Below are 19,977 nucleotides of genomic sequence, written 5' to 3' on the forward strand. Positions count from 1 at the left end.
TACAATGTATCCTCCTGCTTTTATATCTAATTGTTTATTTTTAGACTATTATGTTAAGGGGAGAGGAAGTGGAGAAATCAGTCAGTTCTATGGCACTGAGTTCTCTCTTCTGGCTTTTGCACACATACACAAACAAATAAAAAGAAAATATATCTTTTTTTAAAAAACCATTTATTATTTTTAAAATTTGTTATCATTTTTTGAGGTATGGCACACAAAATATATACATCTGTGTATATATCATATCATATCAACATCCATATCAACATACGGAATACTCCAGAGGTCCCCACAGTGGAAGGGAAACTTCCAGTTCAACTTGTAACACCTTAGCTCTGTCCACTTTCAGAAGGGATGTCAGTGGATAGACTCTGGAGGCAGGTTTCCTTTGGACCACAGTTTATCTGTTAGCTGCGTTGTGCCCTCTGTGCTTGCGACTTACAAAACAGCCTTCCAGCAGGGCTGAGCACTGGGACCTCTGTTCTGTGGACTACAGGGAGAGAAACTCGGACTGTGGTAAAGGCAGCAGTGGATTTGTTGTTACAAGGCCAGAGTGGCATGGGGAAAGTCCCCCAGGGAAGAGGCAAGGTCTGGCAGCTCATGCTTCGCAGTTGACTTTCAAGCCAGGCTTATCTATCTCTTCACTCGTCCCAACCACATCTTCCACGTTGAAATTCCAAGCAGCACCCAACACAAAGCTCAGCCTATCGCAAGCTTAAAAATACTGATAAACCGGGGTGGGGGGGGGTGGGGGTGGTGGTAGCGACACACTTGTAATTGCAGGTGGAGGAGGCAGGAAAGAAGATCATGAGTTCCAGTCTAGCCTGAGCCAGTCGTAGACAAGCCTGACAGGGCCAGGACCTAATATTCTCTCATCTACACCACAGGATAACAGGTGACTGGGTCCTAAGAGACCTTCCGAGGAGATTAACCCAAGTGTGGATTAGTGTTCCTGAAATTGGGTTGCGTCAAAACAAAAGTTCCTACCCAACTCTCTCCTGTCCCCTTCTCTATGTAGCTGCTGTCCTCCCTGCTTCCCTGCCATGTTGTCATCGTGCAGGCAGGGGTTCCTCACCAAGACACCAGTGTCACACTGTTGGCAACTTCCAGCCACTAGAATTGGGAGCCAAGCAAACATCTTTACTTCCTAAAAATGCTCCATCTCAGGTATTTTGTTCTGCCGACACAAACATCTTGCCCAAGATCCCACACTGATGTAGCTAGCCTTACAAAGCGGATCCTTGTCCTCTCCCAGATCCTTCCAGACTGTGTAGCACCCCCCCCCCCCCGACAAAGAGCATAGTGTTGTCGCCAAAAGAATGAAATTCTCTCATTCTGAAAGGCGTTGTGAATTCACTTCTATTGTGTGGAATGGAGCAAAGATGTCTCAAGCCTGTGTGACACTGTAATTCGTGTCCCCCTCATTTTATTTATCTGTGCTTGGGTTTGTGTAGCTTTGGAAGCAGCCTTAAATCATTATTGGAACAAAGTAGAGGGAAAAAGAATAATATATAATTACAAATGGGGAATACACCGTATGATCCTATTAATTGCCTTCCCTGCAATCTTTATTTTTGGCATTTTGATAATAATTAAAGGATTAGGCTTCAATTGGTGGCTGTGGCGGGTTAGCCTTGAACTCTATAAACAGTAGCAGTACCCCCCTATAGGAGTAATCTGGTGCCATCTGCCACCTGGGACCCTGTGGAGCAGCACCAGGGCTATGCTCTGCCAGGCTCCTCTGAATATTTACTCTGCTCGGAAGAGAAACTGTAGCAATGGTTGGAAAATAAAGCCCAAAGCAAGGAAGAAGCAGAGGGGTAAGGAGACTGCACGCTGCATTAATCATCGCCAGCCAGCCCAGAGAAGAGGACCGTGGATGGTTCAAGAAGACAGAGCAAAATTATCATCAAGATTGATTTCCCCTCCAGATTCCCTGTGCCAGCAAGCAGGCCGGGAAGGTCTTGAGTGTAGCCACTGGCACTGAACCCATGAAAGCATCCCACCATACATTGTTAAAGAGCAAGCTAAGGCTTACCACTTACCACCCTCTGCCTGTGGATCATTCTGGAGTTTCTACCAGCTCCATCCCTGGCTTCGAAAGCCACAGGAAGAAAAAGAAAAAGCCCTCTCCTAGGGACCTAGCGGATAAATTCATTGCAGGACAATGATGTCCTTAGGGGACATCATTTGCATGCAAGGATGCAGGGAGGGCCACTGTTCTCAGAGTCCAGTTATGATCTGAGGAAAGTGGCCAATGAATTGAAGCTCTTCACAGGTCCTAGAAAGCATGAAAGTTACTACCCATGTTTTACCAAGAGGCCAGGAGCAAAGATGACTTGGGTAGGACTTGGATTTGGGGGAATCCAGAGGTGATGAGTGTCCAGACAAACAGTATGTTTAGTCTCTAAGCCTCAGTTTCCTCATCTGTGGAATGGAGTTTCTCTATGGGATGAAATCAGTGTATATTGTGTTTGGCAGATAGAAAGCCCTTAGTAAACGAGCTGTTCTAAATGCTGAAGAAGGCAAATCTGCTCCCCAGATCTCAGATGCTCTGTGACTTCAGGAGAGAGCCGTGTGATAGTGGTGGGGAGGACCCCTTCCTATAGCATATTGCCTCCCCTTGATGGTAGAGGAGGCTTTTGTTTGTTTACAGGGCTAGCAATGGAACTCGGGGTCCTCATACATGCTCAGTAAAGTGTTCTGCTATTAAGCCAGCTCTCTAGTGATCCCCGTGGAATCTCAAAACCAGAGAAACGGCCCGGGAGTGGGGAAGGGCAAGGTGGGTAATAACATTACCATCTAATGCATCGCTACAGTTTAGTATCACCAGCAGCACAGGGAGGTTCTTCTAACTCCATTACAGGGTCTGCCTGCTCTGTCTGAAGAGTGAATTTTTACCTTGAATTTCCTGGCCCTACACATTTGCGAGGTGTACCTGGAAGGAAGGCACTCTTCAAGGAGCTGAGAAACACTTAGGTTCCCATGGTGAGCAGGATGGATCAGTTGACACTTGCTGATCTTGGAAAGAAAGAAACTTCTTGGATGATATTTACTACAGTTGGCAAGTGACCAGGATGACCCAAGAAAGATGTGATTGGAGGATTTGGCTCCAGAAGTATGTGGTTTGCAGAAGCAGTATAGGTGTATGGCTGACAAGCCATGTACTCTAAGCTAACATGTGCCAGAGGGGCGTGAAGTTAGGGGACTAATCCCCGTGCCCACACCTTTCTAGACTGGCTATATATAAGTTGGGGGCGGGGTCAATTCTAAGTGCTTTAGTCTCCTCAGCTATAAAGTGCATTGGTAGTGCCTAACCCACAGGGTTATTAGGGGGCATGCATGAGATCGCATGGAAATACACCTAGTCAAGAATTGGAAGGGAGCGAAGGTCCTCAATAAACAGTAGCTATTTTTATCCTGTACGAATTATTCAAACAGACTTGCTTGCTATGAAGCATAGCTTGGTGACACAGTTCCTGTTAGGAGGTCAACGGCATGGAGCTGAGAGAAAAACTCAATTGCCCAGTGACAGTTATGCCCAGAGCCTATATCTGTGGTCCCTGAGGGTCTTGCAGATAAAAGAGCCTGTATCTTTTGTCACCAAGTAGCAACTGAATTAGTTGAGCGTGGTGGGGGAACCTGTGATCCCGGGCTCAATTGGACCCTGTCTGGAGTGGTCAGGGATGGGCAAAGCATAATAAAGGGGACTCTGCATTTGGTTTTCTCTTGCTCTCGGCTAAGGGCTCCTGCTATCATCTCCTGGGGACAATATTCTGCCGCACTGGGGAAGGCTAAGACACCTCAGGCCTTCCAGAAACATGCACATGTAAGTAAGTTAGTTGGCTCCTCTGACCAAGAAAGAGCTGTGTATATTCATTTCATGCTCCCGTGGGTCTTTCCAGATGGTAGTAACTCTTCTTGACTTGTATTCTACTCTCCTAATTACTTCTGCCTCAGTCTTCACCAGAACCCCAAATCCTGCACTCCCTGCACATTAGCACCATCCCTACAGCTGTCCTGCTCTCTTGGACGTGCTTCCTTTTCTGCGTGTGCAACAGAATCAGAATCAGGAATTCAATCATTCACCCATGAAACTTTGGAGACAGGGTCTCAGTATGCAAGCCTGGAATTCACTATGAAGGCCCAGTTGGACTGAGACCTGCCTGCCTCTGCCTCCTAAGTATACTGTCACAGTAGGTCTTTTTTCTTTTGGAGACAGAATCTCATGTGGTCCAGGCCAACCTTGAGTTCTCTATGTAGCTGAAGATAACCTTTAATTTCTTTCTCTTTCTCCATCTCCCCCCCACCAAAGGATTTCTTTGTGTAACTTTGGCTGCTATGCAAACCTAGAACTAGCTCTCCAGACCAGGCTGGCCTCAAACTCACAGATCTGCCTGCCTCTGCCTCTCTGCCTCCCTAGTACTGGGATTAAAGAGACCTTGAATTTCTGATTGTCCTGCATCTACCTCTTCACAGTCCTTTTTTTTTTTTTTTTAAACGGGCTTGTTGGGGATAGAGCTCAGGACACTGTACCAATTGGGTGACATTCCCAAACCTTGTTTGTTTTTGAGACAAGGTAGCAGCCCTGGCTGTCCTGAGCATGTTCTACAGAGTAGGACCTTGAGCTTTCCATAGCCTTGTCTTTGCTTCCCAAGTGCTGGGATTTCTGGAGTGTACCACCATTCTCAGCCTAATAGTATGCGTGTGCACCATGATAGCTTCTAGAAAGACACAGTGAACAACAACAGAAAGAGCCCATTTAGGAGCTGACAGCAGCCTGCTCAGACGTTGCATAGACTGCATGGAAATAGTAGCGAACAAGTTGCTTGGTCAGAGAATTCAGGATTGTTGGTTTGTTTTTAGAGACATGACCTCACCATGCTGCCCAACCTGGCCTGGAACTCGATATATAGCTCAGGCCTGCTTGAAACTAGAGGTCCTCTTTTCCCTGTCCCCCATCTACTAATGTTATAACCCGGCTAAAAACTTTGATTGTTTTTTTTAAAGAATTTTTAAATTTATTTATTTTATAATTATGAGCCCACTGTAGCTGTCTTCAGACACACCAGAAGAGGGCATCTAATCCCATTACAGATGGTTGTGAGCCACCATGTGGTTGCTGGGAATTGAACTCAGGACTTCTGCAAGAGCAGTCAGTGCTCTTAACCACTGAGCCATCTCTCTAGCCCAGATGTTTGAATTTTGCTAGTGCAGCCTGAGGTCAGAGGTCAGTTCTCTCTTTCAAATATAGTGGTCATGGGGGATAGAACTCAGGTTCTTAGACTTGGCAACAGGCAGTTTTAGCAACTGAGCCACCTCACAAGCATCTAGTTGGTTCAATTTTTGAAACAAGCTTTTGCGTTGTAGCCCAGACTGGCTTTGAACTCATAATCCTACCTTCTAAATACTGGGATTACAGGAGCTCACCACCAAGCGCAGATGTGCATGTTGTACAAAGGCCCGTCTAACAGCTATGTGGAGGATGGATTGGAAGAGCATGAGAAACGGCACCTGGAATTAAAATCTTCAGTAACAATGCAGGCAAGAGAATGTGGTAGCCTGTTCTGTGGTTAATACGAAAGGTTGGAAACTAGGTAGAATATTGAGAAGTAGAACCAGTTAGCTTTGCAAGAGCACTTCAGGGGAGCACTGCAGGGGAGCACGCTAGAAAGTGAAGGAGGAGGTTTTGTCCAAGGCTGTATAAGGATAGGTTACAAAGGATCAGAAAGAAGGCTGCCTGGATTTGAATCCTAGTCACAGATTTCCTTGAGTGTTCTGAAGTCCTTCATTTCAGTTTTTCACGTGACCTATGGCCGTTTACCTTACTGGATAGTTGCAAGAATTCACAGACAATTTCTGTCCTATGCTTGCTTACTTAAACATCACGGAGTAAATGTTAGCTGCGCTTGCTAAGCTGGATGTGTGTTCCACTGTGAGCTATCTGGTCTGCAGTTTGATGGGGTGGGGCCTGGAAACAAATCAAGAATCACTAAAAACCATAATCTTGGATGAAGTTAGTGTAGGGGGGGCAAGAAAATATTCTGGCCCAAGGTCACTGGAGAGTCAAAGAAAAGAGCCCAACAGGAAACCAAAAGTGGCTCTCAGCACTGGGAAACTAATAAAAGGGATCAGGTTAAGGAAGGCAAGGATGGAAAAAGTTGCACAGACCTTTGATCTTAGCACTCAGAAGGCAGAGGCAGGCCAATCTCTGAGTCTGAGGGGAGCCTGCTCTACAGAGTGAATTCCATGACAGCTAGGGCTATGTAGAGACCCTGTCTCAAAAACAAAACAAAACAAAATCAGATACTTCCCCACTCAGCATAAAGGAAGCAACTGGTTCCCAGCACTTTCTGCAAAATGCCTAGGGAAGATGGATAGAATAGTCCAAAGAATGATGATGTTACTATACAGTGAAATTCCATGAACTTTGGCACAAACAAGGACCATTTCCTTGTGCGGATTGAAAGCCATCTGTTAGCTGGCCGTACCTGTAAATCCAACTGCTAGGGAGGCTGATACAGAATTGATTGAGTTCAAGAATTAAAGTAAGCTTGTGTATTCTAACCAGGATCTGCCCCCCCCCCCCATATTGGCAGCTGCAAGGTATCCCAAGAAGTTTCCTGGGTAAAGAGCAGAACAGTTCCAAAGAAATCTGGCTTATAGGCGCTGCTGGAGGTCTATAACACACTCTGAGGGAAGCCTAGGGTGGAAGGGGGAAGGAAAGCTCCTTAGCACGTGGTTTAAACACACACACACACACACACACACACACACACACACACACACACACACACACACACACAGTTGCAACATAACCATACACACATCCTGTGCCTGTTTTTTACTCTTAACCACAGACCCTGGAAGTCTTCCCTATCCGTAAACAAAGCAGAACGGTTTCATGAAGGTGCTATCCAATTGTTGCTGGGCAAATTACATTGTTTCCAATCCTATGCTTTCCCAAACAAAGCTGTGTGTAACCAGTATCTTAAACATACAGTATCTTAAACATACACACACCAGCAACAATAACAAAAAGAAAACTTTGAAAGTAATGAGTAAAGAAAGGAGACCAGTGTGCTGGTATACGCTTTGAATTTCTGCACTGGGGAGGCAGATGCAGGTGGATCTCTGAGGTCAGCCTAATCTACAGAGTGAGTTCTAGGACAGCTAGAACTAGATAAAGAGACCATGTCTCAAATTACAATACAATAAGGAAATGGAAATGTTACCTGAATAGATATTTCTTTCAAGAGGTGCAGCTAGCTTTCTTGGAAAACAGACACATTGGAAGCCAATCGGAGGCCCCGAGAGAGCTATTACATCACAAGAGATGCTTGACCAAAGGAACAGAGCAGCGTCATAAAGAAACCTTCTTAGAATTCAAGATGGGTGGCAGCTAGGAAGAGACCGGAGATTGTGTGAGCAGGTGTACAGTCGACTTGAAAGCTTCAGGGAGATGTTCTGGGTGCTGTGGTGACCCCAGGATGGGTGCTTGGCTTTCAGCAAGCAGGTAAGCTCCTTTTACAAGTTGCCTGCAATAGCACTGAAAGCAAGTCTGTCACTAAGGAACTGGATGTGGGGACCTTGCTAATAAGACTTTAGCTTGTGTGTATTGGAGGATTGGAGGGAGCATTGTTTGAAATTTGTTTATTTTTTCCCCCATAGGAAATGACATATATACCCTTGAAGGCTTTGGAAACTTTGAAAAAAAATTCCTAGAATTTATAGTTCTGATGGTTTTGCTGATGGTCTTGTAAATTGTATATTTAATCAAAGGCACTCAAATGCCCCCCCTCTCTTTTTAACTATTGAAGAGCCATTTAAATGTCAACATAAGTGATTCCCTACCAAATAGTGCTGGTTAGACATTAGTTCCTCTAATAGACCATAATGATTCATAAGGAGGCATTTCTCGACTCTAAATTGTAGGCCTATTGAAATATAAATTAAGATGATAAATAATTTGACCTTACCTGAGAGTACTAAGTATTTACACGTGTCAAATACGAAATTACCCTGAATATCACGGCCCCTAAAAAGGCAGCCTTCGTCTCAGTAAATAAAACGGGTTAATGAATTTCCCTTGGAGATCGAAGGGAAAGGGGAATACACAAAAGGCTTTGCTCCTGGGGCTCGGCCCTCCTGGCCCTCCAGACGTGCAGTGGGGCTGGGGAGAGGCGCGGGCCAGGTCCCCCCACCCCCCGAGCGCCAGGAGGGTGCTGGCTGCCCTGCCCTCTGCTCGTTCCCCTCTCCCCCTCCTTCCGCAACGCCGCTGGAGTTTCAAAACATGGAGTTTCCACAGGAACTTTGCCAGATCGAGCTCGCAGCCCTCCCGGGTTCCCGCAGCGGTATTCGCGGCGGCCTCCCCGCAGAGAGCTATGACCCGGCGGCCACCCAGCGCTGCTCCAAGCTCAGCACTCGGGGTTCACTCCCCGAGAAAGGGGGCGGGGGAGCGGCGCCCCTGCCCAGGGTCCTGCAGAAACCACAGAGATGCCTGGAGCCGAGCCCATCAGCCCAGCCAGTGTGCTGGCCCCGGGGCGGGAGTCACCGAGGCGATCGTTGCTGAGTGGGCACGCTGGCTGCCCGCGCTAGGGTTTGGTTTTGTTTTAAAGCCGCTTTGCGCGCCGGGGCTACGGCGGCGGCGGCCAGGGTTGTGTGTGTGTGTGTGTGTGTGTGTGTGTATTTGTGTCTGTGTGTCCGTGTGTGTGTGTGTTGGGGGGATAGCACCTTGTCAATGAGAAATTTCCTGTTCTCAAGACTCAGCTTGCAGTTTCTGTCCTGCCCTTGAACTGACAAGTGGATCTCCGCGGCGAGAGTCCCGGAGAGCCTCGGCAGGCGCGCGCGGGGGTGGGGGCGGGGCAGCGGCGCCGAGGCCCCGGGAGCCGGGCTGAGCTGGGCCGCCGCCTGCCCTCCCGTTTCCCCCGCGCACCCGTGAGCTCCGAGCCGAGCGGTGACTAATCTGTGGCTCCGGGCCTCTTGGCGCGCAGCCCGGGCTCGCCTCCCGCCCCCTTGTCCCTCCTCCTTCCCCAGCCCCTGCACGCAGAGCTCCGCGGGGTGAATCGTGCGGGCCGCCGCCGCCTCCTTGCCTGGAGTGTGGGAAGCGGCTCGAGGCGGGCGACTTGGGAAACTGTCTCCTTCGACCCGGGGCCCCGAGTGTTCGTGCGTTTCCTTCCCCGTAGGCACTTTGATCAGCATTTCCTCTGTGCCACGGAGGAGCTAGAGCAAAAGTGAGGCTTTTTAACCCTCTGCATGCCAGATCCACTGAAGGCTCCAAGGGAGCATGCCTTGGGAGACAGGTCCACCAGATCGAATAGGTTTGGCCAAGCCAGAGTTATATGCAGCCCGGCTGGGTCCCAGGAATTTGCCCCCGTGTGGCACACTCTTCTAGGGACAGCAAGCCAGGAAGCCCAAAGCCAAGGGGCTGTGCAGTAACCCAACCTGCCCGGCGAGGCGCGATGTAGCTTGAAAGGCCCAGCTGAGCCTTTCCTCCTGTGGCTTCTGGAAGAGACAGGGAAGACTTGGAGGAACTGCCTTCAAGCAGTTCGCTGGCACGGGGATGCCTTAGTCTAGGGTAGGAAGCCCTACTCTTGCCCCGAGCGCTGGGCTCTGGCCCCCACCCCCTCCTTTGGCTTGGCCTCTCTAGGGAGTTAATGATTGATTTACTGGCTCCGAGAGGCCGGCGCCCTCCCAAGCTATTTGTCCACGCTGGGGAGTTGCTGGAGAGAGTCGCAGAGGCCTAGGGAGCAGGGTTTCGCCTTGGAGGGGAAGCTGGGCTACCGACGGGAAAGGACTATCACTTGGTTAGCTTCCACTGGGAGACTCTAGCCGTGTCCGCGGCGAACCCGCGGGAGGCCCTGCCTGGACGAAGAAGGGTGCCTTGGGAAGTGGCACATGTAAGTGGATTGGCAGCTGGTGATTAGGCCGCCCGGTTTTATGAGTCATAATAGGCCGCCTGCCTAGCCACAACCTGCCGGTTGTAGACTTGGTGTGCTGGGGCCTAAGCGGTACACTACTCCCAGCCGCGCAGAGCGGGGATGCTCCAGGGGGCCCTGGCCGCCGTAAGCGTTGCACAGGATTTCCTCTCATTTCTCGCAGAAGGCAACACAAACACCCTAAATCAAACTGCTCCGACAACCGAAGGCTCCACACAGACACATCAATAAGGATTTCGCCTCCCGCGTTCGAACGCACTGAAACACTTGTCCTATTTTTATGCAAATGACACCACACAAATAGATCTCCCAGGCCCAGGAGAGGGGCGGGAGGAGGAGGGACGCCGGCGCCCCACCAGGGGGTGGCGGGGGGGCGTCAATCCCGCACCTCGGGGCCCGCGCTGGCTCGGGTGCAGTGGGGCTGGCACTAACCAGGAGGCCCGCCCCGCGTGCGGTGGCTCCCTGCCAGCGCCGCCTAGTCGGCCGCGTCCCCAGGCTGCCTGCAGAGGCGGATTAGGGAAGGAGCGAAGCGAGCCTGTGACTAATCGCGGGGCCTCGGACCGGAGCACCAAGGCCATGTGCGACTGACAGGATCGACACTAGCAGAGGACACGGCGACGCCTCGCTTAATTGCAGGCTTAAAAAATTGCCGCCTGAGCAGCTCCAGTGCAGAAAGCCACGGCATACGCGTGGGTCTGGGGAGTGCGACCTGGGGGGGGGGGAGGGTTGTCCCGATTTCTCTCCTGGAGAGGGGGAGGTTTGGCATCTCCTGAACTGAGGGAGCTACACTGAGGACCCCCCACTTTGCAGGGTCTTTCCAAGGGCAGGCTTAGTGAGTGTGGGTGACGTGGCCAGCTACCGGGGGTAAGGTTTTTTAATCATTCGTCCTTTGAGTCCATGCGTCCCTGTTCTCGCCCCATCCCCTATAAAGCAGGCCTGCAGTAAATGGGTAAGGTTCCGGCGAGCCTTTTGAAAAGAAGAACCACACGCTAAACATTTGACTTTGATCCTTTATTCACTGACTGAGATACAGGGCCCCGAAGGACCAGACGAAAGCCAAGTCAAGTAAAGGCAGCAAGGATCAAGGTCATCGAGTGCCAAAAGTCTGGGGTCACAGACAGACAAGAACCCTGGTCTCTTCGAAGGCCCCTGGTCACAGTCCCTGTGTCCCAGGCCTTCTTCCTGGAGCGCTGGGGCCTCTCAGGAGAGAAGCGTCGGCGGGGCGGCTGGTCTGTGAGTGGAGGTGGGGGTAGGAAGACGGTGGCGGGGAACCCAGCGAGAGAAGTTTCCACCACGCTCTGCTCTGTTGCTGCCAAAATCCCCTGGCCCCTCCCCGCCCGCACTGCCTTCCGTCGCCACCACAAGTTTGGTTTAACGAGAGAGCTCGGGACAAAAGCAAACCTTTTCTATAGACCCTGAAAACAAAGGGGAAAGAGACGCGCGAGGCCGCAGAGAAGCGGCTGCTAGCGTAATGGTGCCAGGCCGAAAGCAGAGCATTAGAACTGCAAAAGCCGCGCGGGCGGGAGGAAGTGCGAGGCAGGAGGCGGGAGCGCCGGGAGGGCGGGCGGGGGAGGGGCGCTGCGCCATGTTTCCGTGTCACCCGCCGAGTCGCCCGCGCTGGGCTCGGCCGCCGACTCCCGCCTGCCTCCGTAACAGCAGAAAGCGTACGATTAGCAGCCAGACAGGCGGGGACTCCGGGCCCGCGGGGCCGCCGCACACGCTGTCCGCGGCCCGGGTCTGCGCTCCCCTCCCCCGCCCGCCGGGTAATCCTCCTCCTCGCTGCAGCGCTGTGTGCACTCTCATTAGAGCAGGGTGGCTTTTCTCTGCGCACTCGCTCGGCTCCCGCTGGCAAAACAACGCCTTCCCCTGCCGGGCCCTGGGCCAGGGGAGTCGGGGAGGGCCGGACGTGGGCGGGGTGAAGCTGAGACAGCCACGCAGGTTAGCTCCGCCGCCCGTTCGAAAAGATGGGGAGGACACTTTGGTCCTCCCCCACGCTCAGTGCCAAAGCCTGAGGTCCATACCAGACTCTCTGCCCCTCGGGAGAAGGGGGAGATGCTGGTGCCATCCTGACCTACTGCCATCCACGGCACGAGGCCAGAATGCGTGGGGCAGATGAGGATGTCTGGGTTGAAGAGCGGGAGTGGACACTGGGAAAGGTTCCCACAACTGTTTTGTTGCCCCGTGTGACTTGCTAACGACCTCTTAAGGCCAGAAGCTGGATTTCAGGTGTTGTTGCCCTCAGACCCTCAGGGAGACCAGTGCCCTAAGCCAGCTTTTCTGGCTTTGGGGTTGACCACCCAGAATGGATAGGAAACGGGGAGGTGGGGGGGATGAGGCTCTAGTGCTCCGGAGCGCCCCATTTTCTGTTCCGCGATCTCAGTACACAACAGTAGACAGCTTCTCCCAGCACCACGCGCCCAGCTGCAGGGTTCGGGAGCAGGTGTTCCTGCCCGGCCAGAGTGGCGGCTCCGCGCCCCTCCTGTCCCAGCTGCGGGGCCCAGAGAGGAGGGAGGGGAAAGGGGTGTTGATGGCTGCAACTGGGGGGGGGGGACGTCTCGCCAGACCGCGGGCAGGCTCCTCTGTGCCTAAAATGGGTCCATTCCGGGCTACGGACCATCGCCTGGAGCCAGGAGGAATCTAGAAGCACAGGCGGCCAGCTTTCGTCTGGAAGTGCCCTAGGGGCCAGCGCTGGCCGTTCGGGGCGGCGGGAGTGCTTCCGGTCCCCGTGACTGCGGCGGCGGGGCGGCCGGGAAGTTCCCGGCGCGGCCGCGAGGAGCACCCTCCCCTGGCTGCCGCCGCCGCGCAGCTCTCGGAGCAGCGCCCTAGGAACCTCAGGGCATCGGGCGACGTCGCCCTCGCCTTGTGCGGGGATGGGGGCTTCAGGATGCTCTCCGTTTCCCGCCCCTCCCGTGGGGACCTGGGTGCGGGGGTCGGGGACCCTGCGGGATCGGCCGCGCGCCTCCCAGCCCCTCCTCGCCGCTGCCATGGCGGGCACGTGAAGCGCAGCCCGGCACCGGGAGCGGCCTGAACGGCCGGCTCCTCTTCCCCGCGGGTCCAGGATCGCGGAACCAAGTCCGGCCGAGTCCCGGGGAGCTCTCTGCGGCCCCGTATCCCCTCTCTGCCCGAACCGGGCCTTGGGGCCCCGCCAGACGGCTCGCCCGAGGGGAACTCGAGCTGACTAATGGGACGCGTGTGGGCCTCCTGAGAGGCCGGGTTGTCAGCAGATGCCCGCTCGCTCTGCGCTGACGCCGCGGCCAGGCTCTTCGGGGAAGAGCGAGAGGAGGGGTTTCCCCGACCGGTGGTTTCGGCTCCCTGGGGACAATCCGGCTGCGGCTGGATCTGGGCTTTGGGTCCTGCAGCCTGACCCGGGGCGGGCAGACGCGGGGCGCCTGGCTTCGGGGTGCTGACGGGGAGAAGGTGCCTCAGAGCTCTGAACTCAGGATCTCTTTTGCCTGCGATCTGGGGCCAGCAGCTTTACTGAGTAGGGGGGCGATTTGCAGGTCACCTTGATGGTGTGGACTTAGATACCAAAATCTTCAACAAATAGAAAGTCTTCCGGAAATCCCTCAGTGAGAACCCTGTGAGGAGACAAGAATTGATAAAACTCAGGGAGAGTCCAGTTTAGTTGGAAGTTCTCAGGGTCTGGGCTGTGTGATGCCTTCTCCGCCCCACATTAAAGGGTCTTCTGGAAATCAGCAGCGTTTCTTATTATTTCCAACGAACAGCCACCTCACTGTTGACACAGTTACACAGCCCTCCCAAATATAGCTACCTGTTTAGTTTCAACACATCCACTCCATAGTGAGACACAAATGTAGACCAGTAACTAAAGAGGGGGTGCCTTTTCGAGCTTGGATCAGATGCAGAATAAAGAAATCCTCACCGCGAAGCCCTGGTTTTATTGAGCGTAATTACACTAGAAATCCAGTCCCTCCACGAGAAGGCCTGAAAGCCTGCAGTGGAGGCGCGAGTTTTCCTGAAGCGCCTCGCCTTTGGCTGGTGGAGGGCGGTTAGGTTTTAAATGTCACTTCCAAATGAAATCGCTTTCCGTCAGCTTTTTTCTTTTTCTTTTCTTTTTCTTTCTTTCTTTCTTTTTTTTTTTTTTTGATGCAGTTTTTGAAAGGAGCATTTTTTCGAGATGAGAAGTGTCGGATCAGAATCGCAGAGGGGAGGTTGTAAGCAGCCGCTTGGCCCCAGCTTAGCCTTATCTTATCTTTCACACTTGCATGGCAGAAAAAAAAATTGGCTTATCTTTATCCCCACCCCATTCTCGCCTTAATTGCTAAAGAACACTGGTGTGTTAAACGGGCAGGAAGGAGGTCTCTGGATTGTCAGCAGAACTGGAAGATTCAAAAAACTGTGGGCTCCTAGGGAAAGAAGAGGGTGTACGGTGTGGAGAGTCTAGTCCCAGCTGGAAGGCACCATGATCAGATTTTTTTCTTTCCTTTTTTAAAAGAAGAATTAAACAAAACCCAGTATGGCTTTGGCTTGGGTGGCTTCCCAGGGTCTCTTCTCCAACCTCTCTCCTTCATCCCCTCCCCCCTTCAAAAAAAAAAAAAAAAAAAACCTGGTCAGTGGGTCTCTGATTGAGACCCCCACCTTTATCCTCTCTCTTCTCTGTTGAGGGGTGGGGGTGCAGGGTTGAGACGTGCAGCCTGCTGGAAATCATTAAAATATATGTGTGTGTCTGCAAACACACACTTTTAAATCATGGCGTTTCCCCTCCACACTGGTATATTTAAACTCCAGAGCGAGCTGGATCTCCTCCCTCTCAGTCGTTTGTCTGTGTCACCGACAGGCCGCTAATGGCTGGGCTTCCAGGCGCTGGGCATTATGCATTAACCTCCTCCTACCGCTGCCTCACACAGAAGGTTCTGTCAGGCCTCACAACGCAAACCACTCTACATCCCAGCTCCCCGGAATCCAGACATGGCAGGGTGGGCTTTAGAGGTGCTAAAGGCTGGAGACACTGGGGTATGGGGTGAGGTCACAGCAGATTGGGCCTGGAGGAAGAATGAAATAGGGTACATTGTGCTAGTGATTAACTTAGCCCTTTGGAATTCCCTGCCTGGAGAGGTGGGATGGTGACCACCCCACACCAATCACTTCTGGATGCACTCAGGCACTTAACTGCTTAGGATCACATCAGTTCTGTTTTTCCTTCTGTTGGCCCTTAGTTCCTTCCTAACCCACCAGTCCCCAGGGATAAGTAGAGTTGAAAATGGTTGGTTGGGGAGGCTGGTATGTTGGGTGGGAAGGCAATTATTTGGCCACTCTGCCCCCCCCTTTCATTTACTTTTCCACTTACCCCGCCCCCCAAGCCGGATAAAATATGCCCCAGAGGGCCTAGCTAAACCAGAACCCCCTCCTGGACCTAGTGTAAGGGTTGATACGCAGGAGCATCCGGCTTCAATGATGGGGCCAGCCAGGCCTTTTCTCAAAGCCTCCTGTGTTTCTGCCATCTGGTCAACACCTAGTCAGCCTTTGGCAACAGCAATATAGTCTGAGATTCCGGAGTTCAGGGCCTGGCATAAATGTAGCCCAGAGCAGGAATTTCCTGAGATTATTTCTGTGAACCATATTGGTTCTATTCTTGGGGCCACCCACCTTCAAATAGCCTATAGCACTCCAAAGGCAATTCTCTTTTACCCTGTCCAACCCCAAATCTAACAGTTTGCTGCCTGGGAAGGCAGCTACCTATCGTTTTAGATATTTCACAATTAGTAAAATCCTTGGGGTCATGGATAGGCCTCCGATTGTTACTTCATTTGGGTTTTGAAAGGAAGACAGGCTGAACTAGATTGGTCTACCCTACTCCACCCGACCCTATGGAGTTTTTTAAAGGCCCCATTGGGTAAGCCTCTAAGGCTAGGACAACATAAATGTGGGGTATTTGTATGTTGTTAACAATAGTTAACATTAACAGTATAACCCACATTATATAAAGTAAAAATGTATCTTTACCATTCATGGATGGAGTGTTCCATAACTCCAGTAATAAATCTGGTACATCAGCCAGAAAACAGCAGCTGAGGAGGCCTACAGAACCAGGATTTCCATTCTATACATATCTGTCATAAATGAATCCCCAACTCCACACACACAGTTGGGAACCCAGATTGCCCCTAATCACAGGTAGAACCTCTGTTTAGGATGCAAGGCCTCGCTCCAGACCTAGGGGTGGCCAAACTGGTGGAGAAGCGCAGGAGGTCTTAAAATCGCAGAATTCATTAAGGACAGGATGGTTTCAAGTTTGCTCCCTGAAGCTCCGATTTGGTTGCCCCAGTTGCAGAACCTGCTTAGAATCTGCAGCAGGAGAAGGCCTAGCAGTCTAAAGTCCAGCCATATGTTATAATCACAGGACCTGTCCGTGGGGGATGAGGCCGGTGGGGGAGGGGCAGCACTCGCAGCTCCACCTCGAAGTACTTCTCATTTCCCTGCTGATTTATTTTTCGGCTAGCAAGGCGGCCTCCCTTGCCTTGCGCTCACTTGCTCATCCACTGCACGTTGCTTTCACTGAAATCCTCCCTTTTCGGAGTGCGGGGGGGGGGGGTATGGATATCAGCCTGACATCAGGGTGAACTCCAGAGGGGCTTAGAGGAGGGCAGGCAAGAGCCAGACCATAAGCATCCTCCGAGGCAGATGTTGGGCACCCCCAGATCCAGTATCGATCCCTTTGAGTGAGGGCATAAGAGGGGACTGCTTTTCAACAGCTCTCTTTTCCCAGGCAACAATTTTGACTAACCAGGCCAATAGGTGTGATCCTTCTCCACTTAAGGACCTGGGGAAAATCTCACATTTTAATTCTCAGTGAGTCAGAAACACCCCCCCACACACACACACACTTGTCTCTTAGGAGTCCCTTATTAAGATATTTTTTAAATCCCACGGAATTGGGAAATGCATCCCTAGGAGATGGAAGAGAAAGCTTTTAATCCCACCAGCCCACTGGAGAATACCATGGAGTCCAGAGACTCCCTTACAGGCAAGAGGGTGACTGCCACAAATTACGTCAAAGGCGAATTTACTGGCCTGTTTGTCTTCAGCATCAAATTTCTCCAGCAGTCAGCCTTCTCCAAGGCCCCTTCGCCCTTACAGCACCCCACCCCCCCACACACATTCATTTTAGCTCTAGGACTTAAAGTTAGACAAACAGATCCCATTGTCAGCAGTCTCGGGAGGCCCTAGGACTCCAGGGGCCTCAGGCTCCGGTGCTAGCCTCCTGGATTTTCCGAGCGTTCTGGACTGGACAGTTAATTTGGACGCTGGGAAAAGCCTGTTCCTGGGAGAATTGGGAGGTGAGAAGAGCGGGTGAGAAGGTGGCTGGGCATGGAGCCAGGGCTTCTGCGGTGCGGCCTAACGGAGCCGGATGAGCCTGGTACTGCTCAGCTGCTGGTCCTCCAGGCCAGCCCTCCTGCCCAGCCCACAGCCGCACAGCGGCCTTTCTGCCTGGAACCGCGTTCAGAGTTTTCCCACAAATACCCAACTCCAGCTTTCCGGGTTATTTAAGACTTGTTTTCAATAAAAGGAGTCGCTTCAAAAAGAAATGTTGCTACAACACACAACCAGCGGCCTTTCCCCCAGCTGCGTCTGTAACTCGCATGCGTTCAGTCTAATAACTTTTAATGTCTAGCCCTAAAACGTCTTTATAAAAAATAGCTTTACAGCATAATAGTCCAGGTGTCTTTCTGCTTGTTACCGGAGATTAAAAAAATGTGTAGGTTAGCTTTCAGAGACACCCCACTCCGCCCCTCAAGAAAGACCAGGAAGAAAAAGGCGTGCATTCCGTTCTTTAGGCGCGGGTCCTGGAAGCATTAGCGGCCCAGCACAGCTAGGCACTGCCCGCTGGCCGGCCTGTCTTTTGCATCAGTTGTTACAAGCAGCTCTGGAGCATGAAGATTTAATTCTGTTCAAAGTTTCGGGTTTCAAACGGTAGAGATGTTTCACTTCTGCTTTGAGAAGGGCTGTTTTTTTTTTCTTTAATAACTATGCTGAGAACTAAAACAATGAATAAAATTGCACCTAATATCAGTCCCACAGTCAGTAATGGGTGTCATTTTTAAAAGGAAAAAATATCTCCTAGCTAGAGATGAGATTTTGGCCTTGACCTTGACTTGGTAATCAACTTGAGATGCTTTTGATTAATTTTTGGCATGTAGACGCTCCAGGATATTTAAAAACTTTCCGTGTGGGTTTACTAGCCACTTCCATTTCGGACTTGGTTTCTCAGCAAGCCGGCACCATCCTGTCCCAGGAAGAAGAAATACTCCATCCAGCCCGTCCCAGAATCGAAAGACCCCATAGAAGCACCGAATGGGGGTAACCTTTTGGCCTCTGTGTCAGAGCTCTCAGCCTGGATGCCCTGACTTCCCTTCTCACCAGCTTTACGAAGTGGAGCTGGGTTCTCCCTTGAGGCTCTGTGCTCGGGGGAGGCCGGAACCTCGCTTCTCGGCTTCCCCCTTTCGCTTGCCTGCCCTTCCCCCTTCTGGCGCCCAGAGCTGCTTGCTCCTGGTGCGTAGAAGCTCGATACGTGTCAATTGAATTGAACTGCTGCGGGCGCAGGCTGTACACTGCCGCCGAGCCCTGATCTGCACGACGTTACCGAGTGAAAATTTATGGGCTGAACGGTGAAGCCAAAAGTTGTTCCCGGCCAAGTAAAATAAAACGCGGGAGATACTCTCAGGAGGCCGAGGTGAGAGAAGAGGGCAGACCTTCCAGCCATCGGAGGTTCGGACCATGAAATGCTCAAGAACTGGGGGAAACTCAGGCGCATCCCGGTTCCCTTTATGGTCCTTCCACCCCCTTGTGTCCCCCACGTCTACACAATTCCCACACAATTGAAATGTCCGGGGAGCAAGGGCGAGAAACTACTGCCACTGTTGCCCGTGGTGCTGTTTTCACGTAGCTCTTAGCGCCTGAAGGGGAAGTAGCTCCTCTGGGAAGAAGGGGCGAGGTGCGGTGGGGGTGGACGCCCACGCGCACTCAGGCTCTGCTGGGCTGGGTCTAGGAAGGGACGCTAGGCCGGGAGAGCGCAGCGCTGGTGGCGAGAGGAGGCAGTGGCGCCTGCCGCTGGGGTTTGACAGCTTTGGCTGAGAGGAGTGCGAGGCGCTTTATGGTAATTGCGGTCCTCCACTGGCCTTCTGGGTAGCTAGGGGAGTCTCGGCGCGCTGCAGGGAAAGCCGCCCCCGCCGCCCCCCATTCTTGGGGCTGGGGATCTGTTGGCCGACCTAGCCGTCGCCGCTGCGGAGTCGGTCTCCACTCCCCTAGGACGTGAGTCCTGGCTGGGCGTGAATAGCCAACTCGGCCGGAGCTGGGACAGAGGACCGAGGGCGGTAGAGTTGCGGGGGTGGGGTGGGGGGGTACGACGACACGACCCGCCACCTAGGTGGTTCGGGGTTCCGATGTGGCGAAGCCCCAGTGTACCCGGCTGGGAATCGGTGACGGCCCGGGAAAGTCGGGCGAACCTTTCCTGGGGAATCACCCCCTCCCGAAACCCCACCGCGGAGGCGCCGCAGCGGAGGGTGAGCGGAGACTGGGGATCTCAAACTTGCGAGAGCTGGAGGCGGCGGCGGCGGCGGGCGGGCGGCTGTCGCCCGAGCGCTGCGCCTGAGGGGGGAGGGGAGGCGGCTGTTGGGAGGGAGGGAGGGCGGGCGGAGGGAGGGGGAGGAGGAAGAGGAGGGAACCTGGGAGGGGGGACGCGTTGGGATCGCGGCGTGCGGCAGCAGACGGAGCCGGGGCTCCCAGCCGCAAGGTGAGGCAGAGCCGCGCTCCGGGCTGAACGGCGGCCGAGCTCTTCGGCCGAGGGGGAGACGCGCCGGAACCCTGAGCACGACCGAGAGCGGGAGCGAGGCGGGCGGCGGTGGCGGAGGGGGACCACGCTAGCCGCCGGGCGGAGAGCCCGAGCCGCGCTGTCGCCGCGGAGGGACGACTTGGCCAACACACTCGCTCACACACACTCACACACACACACACACCCAGCCCGAGCGGGTGCTCTCGGTGAACCGTCAACATGGCGCTGGGGCTCTTGCCCGAGCGCGGG

The 19,977-nt window shown here is 52.8% G+C and overlaps 1 protein-coding gene across 2 annotated transcripts in view; it reads left to right on the forward strand.

The window, feature by feature from the left end:
- The window catches only part of BCOR (BCL6 corepressor), a 117,191-nt gene that overhangs the window by 55,776 nt on the left and 41,438 nt on the right, over nt 1-19,977 (forward strand). The gene's annotated exons all lie outside the window — the stretch shown is intronic.

Source organism: Micromys minutus (assembly GCF_963924665.1).
Source record: "Micromys minutus genome assembly, chromosome: X".
NCBI classification, from domain to species: Eukaryota; Metazoa; Chordata; class Mammalia; order Rodentia; family Muridae; genus Micromys; species Micromys minutus.